This window comes from Cyprinodon variegatus, unplaced genomic scaffold (assembly GCF_000732505.1).
Source record: "Cyprinodon variegatus isolate N-32 unplaced genomic scaffold, C_variegatus-1.0 Scaffold291, whole genome shotgun sequence".
Classification (NCBI taxonomy): domain Eukaryota; kingdom Metazoa; phylum Chordata; class Actinopteri; order Cyprinodontiformes; family Cyprinodontidae; genus Cyprinodon; species Cyprinodon variegatus.
Window position 1 is genome coordinate 92,018 of NW_015150744.1, and position 7,428 is coordinate 99,445.

The 7,428-nt window shown below is 36.3% G+C and overlaps 1 protein-coding gene across 2 annotated transcripts in view; it reads left to right on the top strand.

Moving 5' to 3' along the window:
• Positions 1-6,600: 6,600 nt before the first annotated feature.
• The window catches only part of srrm3 (serine/arginine repetitive matrix 3), a 119,369-nt gene continuing 118,541 nt past the window's right edge, over positions 6,601-7,428 (top strand). For both annotated transcript variants that reach the window (XM_015383671.1, XM_015383672.1), the window contains exon 1: positions 6,601-6,747. The gene's annotated coding sequence lies outside the window, so the exon portion shown is untranslated. The remainder of the gene's footprint in view (positions 6,748-7,428) is intronic.

The window sequence follows — 7,428 nt, forward strand, 5'->3', positions numbered from 1 at the left end:
AAACAAAAATAAATAATATATAATTCCTATAAGAAAGCTAATGGAAAGGTAACTAGTACCGTACTTGCTGGGAACACCCAGTCCAGCCTTATTATGGGACTACTGCTTAGTTACCTGGGAATCATAGAGTACTTATGTAAGTAGGAATGGATAGTCTTAGTTTACTTCAGGGCACACAGAAACATCAGATAATGGTCAAGTACTGAATGGGTAATCATTAGTTCCTTAGTAACAACCTAACATGATGTTTGACTCAACGAAGTACATAAATTAATAGCTAGGCAATAATTTGATAGCTATTAAAGTCTTATTTTATGCTGTGACTTCAGAGGTTTAGGATTTATTAAGGCCCAACACTAAGAATTTTTACTCTAATTTTGTGGTAATGAACCAGCAGTCCCATAATAAGTGTTGGTCAACTACACTTTAGTTCCTTTTTTGGTAGGAATTAGCTCCAGGTTAGCTAATCTTTGTTTCCTTGGCAACTACAAATAAGTTCCTGATTAGTTTATTTTTCTTTTTTCCTTGGTAACAGTTCATCTGTTCCTGATTTGTTTCTCTGTGTTTTCCTGTGTTTGTTTGTTTTGTCACATCTATATATTTTAATAGGGAATTTAATTCATATTATTTGGGGATAGAAAAGTGCACAACAGCCTTTCCTTCACCAAGGTTGGTTAAGATTTGTTGCTCAAATGTTGCAACTTTTTTGTTAATTTGCAATATGCTGTTTGTGGATGTGATTGACAATGATCATAAGACATAGTAAAAGGGAAGGAAAATAAACTGTGTTGTCACCTTCATTCTTTGTATTTATTTGTAGTACAGAACATTTAAGAACACCGGAATCTATAGCTATTTTTTTTAGGTGTAATTTGTTTGCATTGTTTAAGTGACTAAGTATGATTTCTAGACATCAAGAAGATGCATGGATGGGGTTTAGAATGATGCATCATAAAGGGACAGATAAAAAAACAATTTTTTAAAAAGATTTTCTGCAAAAGCCTGTAAAAGATATTAATTGTTCTGAGAATCACTTGAGGAATTTTGAGTTTGTTTTATCTGTGGATTAATTGAATTAATTGGATCATGAACCTTCGTCAATAAAAGAAGAGTATCACAATAACATCTTGCACATGGATTGATTGATTATAATTCAGTTCAATTCAGTCTATTCATAAACCCCCAATTCACAACACATGTCATCTGAAGGCACTTTACAGTTCACCAGATCATACAGTCAGATTGATTCAAAGTTTTCTATCGAAGGAAAACCTTAAAAACAAATTTAAGGTTCTTGGATATATATTAAAGGTGTAACCTCAATGACAAAAGAATATAACACAACAAACACTCAAAAGTTCTGCTACTTAAATGTTTCAGTATAACTTTCTCTTCCTGAAAGAATAAACCAGCAAATTACTAATGGTAGGATTCACAAAAAAAGAGTTGGTAGCAGCTCAGTCACTCAATTTATTCTCTCTAAAAGAGGCAAAGACAGTACTTAAAACAACCACAAGAGATCAGCAGAGAGCAATAAAGAATAGAGGTAAAACATCCATCCATCTCCAGCTGTCTACGGGTGAGAGGAGAGACCCTGGACAGGTTGCATGCACATACAAACCTAAGGACAACTTGGAGAAGCCAATTAACCTAACAGTCATGTTTTTTGACTGTGGGCAGAAGCTGGAGTACCCAGAGAGAACCCACCACGCATGCTCAAGGAACATGCAGAAAGACCCCGGGTCAGAAATCGAACCCAGAGCCTTCTTGCTGCATGGCAGCAGTGCTACCCACTGCACCACTGAGCAGCCTGGTAAAATATCCGTGGGGCTTTTATACTAGATAACATAATATTTAAATCTGTTCTAAGTACATATGAAAAGATTATCCAGTGCATTGTTACAAATATCTGTCAGAAGGTCTGGTGAGATCCAAAATGTTTTTTTTTTGTTTTTTTGTCTGTGTTAATGCCAAAAGGGCGCAAAACTAACTTTAAACATTACCAAAAACACATCATCCTTGTGGTGAAATATGGACATTGGATTTGATCATTGTTGATAGGGAGATAGACTTAAGCTAAACATGCAGTTATCCCAGCAGGAAAACTGTAAGCAGCACTGTCACCCAACCAGAGGGCTGGTTTGACGTTTTTTTCCACCTTTAATCAAAAATTCATATGAAAACTACTTTTAGAATTTTTGGGATGAAATAAATATTTGAAGATATTTAAGAATCTTACATGTTGATTGGTACAAATGAACCAAAAAAACAAAACCAAAAAAAAAACACATCAATTAAATAGATTTAGCTTTTTTCCACTACAATATCTAATTTATCTCATTTCAGTTTTTAATATCTCTTAGAATTTATTTTCCATTTTAGGATGATTTGATGAAAAATTTCTCCCATTTTTTTTTATTATTCATTATTTATTTATTTGCCTTTAGGTTTCGATCTTTTCGTCTCTTTTAGTCTGATTTCTGAAAATAATCTCCCTGAACAGCTTTAGCTGTTTGCTCAAAGAAGAGTAGGTAAAAGATAAATACATCTGTAACTATCCAAAGCTACTCCAAAACACTAGCAGTTGTGTTTACATTTAAAGGTGATCTCTAAGTTGCCATCTAAGAGAGGCTGAATACATTGTATTTCAAATGTTTTAAATTTGTGGTTGAAAGAAAGGAAAGTGAAAAAAATCCTCAAGTTGAATTAAACCTTGAAAGAGCCATGCTTTACAAGCATCCTGTCATGTGCTGCAAACCACAGCGGAATGCTGGAAGCTCACACTAACCCAAACTACTACAGACTTTATCAGATTATAAAATCCCCCCCTCCTTGGCCTGGATCACCAATGGTAGCTATCCCTCTAATGGAATTTCTTCTTTTACTTTTACATGTACACACTGGTGACAGAGCTCCTTCGCAGTTTTGTTCAATTAGTACATTGTATGATTACTTGATGGACATCTCATTCTATCTGAGGACTCTCTCTGTTGTAAAAATTAACATTGAATAAATATTTTTAAAGAAGTTGTCATTTTTCAGAAGAACTTTTTGTATTTCTTGCAGCCTTGCAGCGGTGGTTGCTAAAATGCTTTTCTCTTGCTGCGGAGTCAAAACCTCTTCTAGGTCGCCTTGCAATCATTTCTAATATGCAGGGGAAAAACATAAATAAGCTAAATTTGTAGAGTCGTTTATATATCATCTTTTCTTTATGACACTACACTATGCCACACAAATTTGGAGCTACAAATATAGAAAATTGTTAGTATAGCTGTAAAAGGTTATATATTAATAGGTTAAACAAGGTCATGTCCCAATGCAAGCTTCTTGTATGACTGTAGTATGTTGTATGACTCTCCCTATAACATGTCTGAATAATGAAAGTAACATTGGTTCTCTCAAAATTTGGCATCATCCTTCGACCAGCCCCAGAATTTACCACATGATCTACAAGTGTTGCCCTGATTCTCATTATAAATCTTTCTATGTTGTTAGCCTTTTCTTCCACTTTTACTCCAGTTTTTTCCCCTTCCTTCATGCATCCACATCCTTCTTCCACCACCTGACCTTCCATGTACTCCAGTTCTCTAGATACAGAGTGCGCCTCATGTCGGTCCTGTCCATTGGTTTATACATACTTGTAAAGTGGGGGTTCAAGTGGTTCATCTGTGATTGGCTGTGAGGAAGAGGCTTGTGATTGGTTGAAACTAATAGTTCACACATCACTTTTCTTCAGTGTGAAATAAGGTTCAATTGAGAAATGTCATCTATAGATCATTTCATTGACAGGATAAAAATATTTTTAGAATGGATGCACAAAATGTATGACATGTCGCAAGAAATAAAAAGGAAGATTTTTAGTTGTATGTAAAAAGGACTATTCAGCCTGTACAAGTTTAGCTCATTTAGCAAGTTCAAGAGATATTTATATTTACTCAATTGTTTTATGTCCAAAGGAAATAATTATTGAATGAGATAAACATGAAACTGCCACTAGGTTGTGCCCAAGCGACTGAATGTTGTGGATGTTGCAATAACTGTTGTACCGTTTGGTAGAGGCATAGGGGGTTCTAGAGCCAGTGATCCTGTTCCTGGTCTCTGTTTTGGCCCCTGTACTGAAAACTTAATGATAAGTAGGACAATTTTTCTCAACATTGGAGTATTTTCCCCTGATTTAAGGAGATAATACATTTTGTGGATGAAATAGGTTAATTTATGTTTAAAGTAAGGAAAAACACAACTCCTTTGTTTTTATTTCATGTGAATGAAATCTTATTTTATTTATTTAATAACCAAAATACTAATTTCTTTGGCTGGTCAGTTAACAGAGTAATACAAAAGCAATTTCTTATGATAATTTGCAACAACAGAAGAGAAAGTAACACACTCTTGAACCAATTTAATATTTAAATGTAAATGTAAATGTAAATGTAAATGTATTTTAACTGTTATTTAGAAAGTACAGTCAGCTTTAAAATAGGATCATAGTTTTCATCTGTTAAAGCAGGAGTTTGCAACCTTAGCTTCATGGCTCACTTAATATACCATGCACTCATGTTGTTATTTGTCTGTGTTAGTTATTCTTTTGACCTTTTCTAACGCTGGCCCCACCCTGCCTTCTTTGTTAAATGTTATCTTTAAAACTGAATTAAATAATTGGGGGAGTGAGTGAACTGTTTTATGAAATACTATAGAAACAATCATCTGACACTCAATATCAACAAAACAGGGTAAATGGTTGTAGATTCCAGACGAAACAAGAACAAGATAAATCATTTTAACATCATAAGAAATGTAGGTATAAATACCTTGATGTTGATCTGGATAACAAACTCTGCTGGAGACACAACAGTGAAGTCATTTACAAGAAAGGATGGAGCAGACTGTACTTCTAACGGAAGCTTAGGTTCATTAGCATTTGCAGCAAGATGCTACAGATTTTCTATGTCTGATGTGGAGAGTTTGATCACTTCTGCCATTCTCTGTCGGCGTAACTGCATCAAAGCAAATGACTTAAAAAAGCTTAACAAGCTGAAAAAGAGGTTGGATCTGGTCTACGAAGTCCTACAGAATGTCAGGAGATTATTTCATAAAGAAGAATTCTTCATAAAATTGAAAATATATATATATATGGTTAACAGTGAGCATCCTCTTTAGATTGTTAAACAATCACTGTGTCTTTAGTAAGAGGCTGATCTAGATCCAGTGCAAGACAGACCAATACAGAAGATCCTTCAAGGCTACAGCTATCTACACCAACAACAGCTCTTGTAATAAAAGAAGAGAAAAAGACCGATGTGTTACTGCCACATTTAATTTCCTGTTGGGATAAAGAAAGTATTTTTTTTCAAATTTGAATTCAATCTAGAACTACTACTGTTTAGAAGGAGCCTTTTGCTTCTGCCTTCTCCTTTTGAGGATTGTGAAAAATATCTTGATTTCTGTTTGCCAAAGTCTGTTAAACTCTGTTACTCAAATGAATATAAAAAGGTAAATTCTGTTTATTCATATAGCGCCGATTCACAACAAATGTCATCTCAAGGCACTTTACAATTCACCAGATCATTCAGTCAGATTGATTCAAAGTTTTTTATCTAAGGAAAACCAGTTGATTGACTCATTGACTCTGATGCAACCCCTCACACTAAGCATGCTTGTAGAGACAGTGGAGAGGGAAAAACTCCCCTTTAACAGGAAGAAACCTCCAGCAAAACTAGGCTCAGTGTGAGCGGCCATCTGCCGAGGCCGACTGGGGTTCAAGGAGACAGAAGCAGAGATCAAAAAGCAACTGTAAAAGGCGGCCCCGTCCAGGAAACACAGCCAAACAGACGAGCTCCAAGCCAACTCCCATGTCAGAGGAGGAAGAGAGCACATCCAGTTAGACACAGTCAGAGAAACAGGACTACACTGGAAAACAGGTCCATCCCAAACATCCATAAACAACGGTTTTGATGGTAGCAGTTCAGCTGATATTTCTCTCCAGGATGGAGTCACAGCAAACAGGAACAGACAAGGCAAAGCTACTATGAGAAAAAGCAGAGAGAGCATAATGTTAGCGATTGAACTAACAGATTCTGCAGAGTGGAAGAATAGAGATAGGATGAAGTAAAATGATGAAAAATGGGTTCCTATGTCCTCCTCCACTGTTAATGAGCAAGGTACTTTCATTTGTCTGGAACAGTTTGTTTTTAGAATTTGAAAAAAAAAATAGTTTAGTAAAACGTTATTTATTATTGTTTTCAGTTTTGTGTTACTTGAGTTACAGGTGTGAATTTATCATTTTCTTTAATGGGAGGGTTTGTAAATTTTCCTGCACAAATGTATAACTGTTGTACGTATAACTGTAAAACGCTGTGTATTTAATTTTTTTTTTTTTATCTGATGAAACAACTCAGCTGGATATAATTTTCCAAGGAAAAGGAATTTAAAAATAACAGCCAAAATATGTCGAAAAGCTACATTTAAAAAAATTTCTCAATGTCACCTTAGGCCGGTAAGCGCCCCTCCGCTCTGACAGAGGGCGCTATGGAGCAGTGAGGGCGGGTAATCCTAAATTGGGGTTTTTGTTCCTGGAGCTGCTCTGAGCGCTGTCCACTTCAGCACCACTAGCAGAGCGAGGGGACCAAAGCTGCGGCTCACCATCAGCACCAGCGCACACCCGACTCCCAGCATCCCAATACACTGGGAATAAACCCCGACACCTGCTACAAACTGCGAACCTTGAGAGGACAGAAGAGTGGAAACAAGGTAAGAGTTATTAACGAAGCTCAGAAAGGATTAAGTTACCGCGGAGGCTTCTCCCTTTTCCTGCTCGCTTCGAAGATAACGGATAGCAGCATAAGGAGGTGTTCACGTTCTGGTTGCGGCCCCGTAAAATGATCTCTTTCTGAGTTAAAGTGAACCAAGGAGGATCTGAACCAGGCTGGTTTTTAAACAGCTCTGCGGATGATGCTGAGGTTTTATAACTCCTATTTCCGTCTGTCGGTGAGAGGTTTCCTTCACATCGCTGCGGGACGTTTAATATCTCCGGAGCCATTTTTGTTAGTGTGGATTAAGGCGCATATTTTGTTAGTTAAAGCCCATCTGCCTTTGCGCAGTCAGATAGTACAGTTAGATTCTTAGGGTTTTGCCTTTTCCGGTTAAATTAGGATCCCTGCTGTAAGGTGGGCAAATCCAAAGGTCTTCTAGTTTATTATTATTTTTTATTTTATGATTTTGCACTTTGGAGTTGTGTGCACTGATCTCTTTTTGTCCAGCGTGCGGTGTGATCAAGGGTATTTTGTGGGTTTTATTTGATCTTACTGCATCCCATCTGGTTTAATCTGAATAGTTGCTGCTGACTCCCCATTGGGGAAGTTATCCAAATATTTCCAACTACAGAAACATTACTTATTTATTTATTCATTTATATATAATAATATATATCTT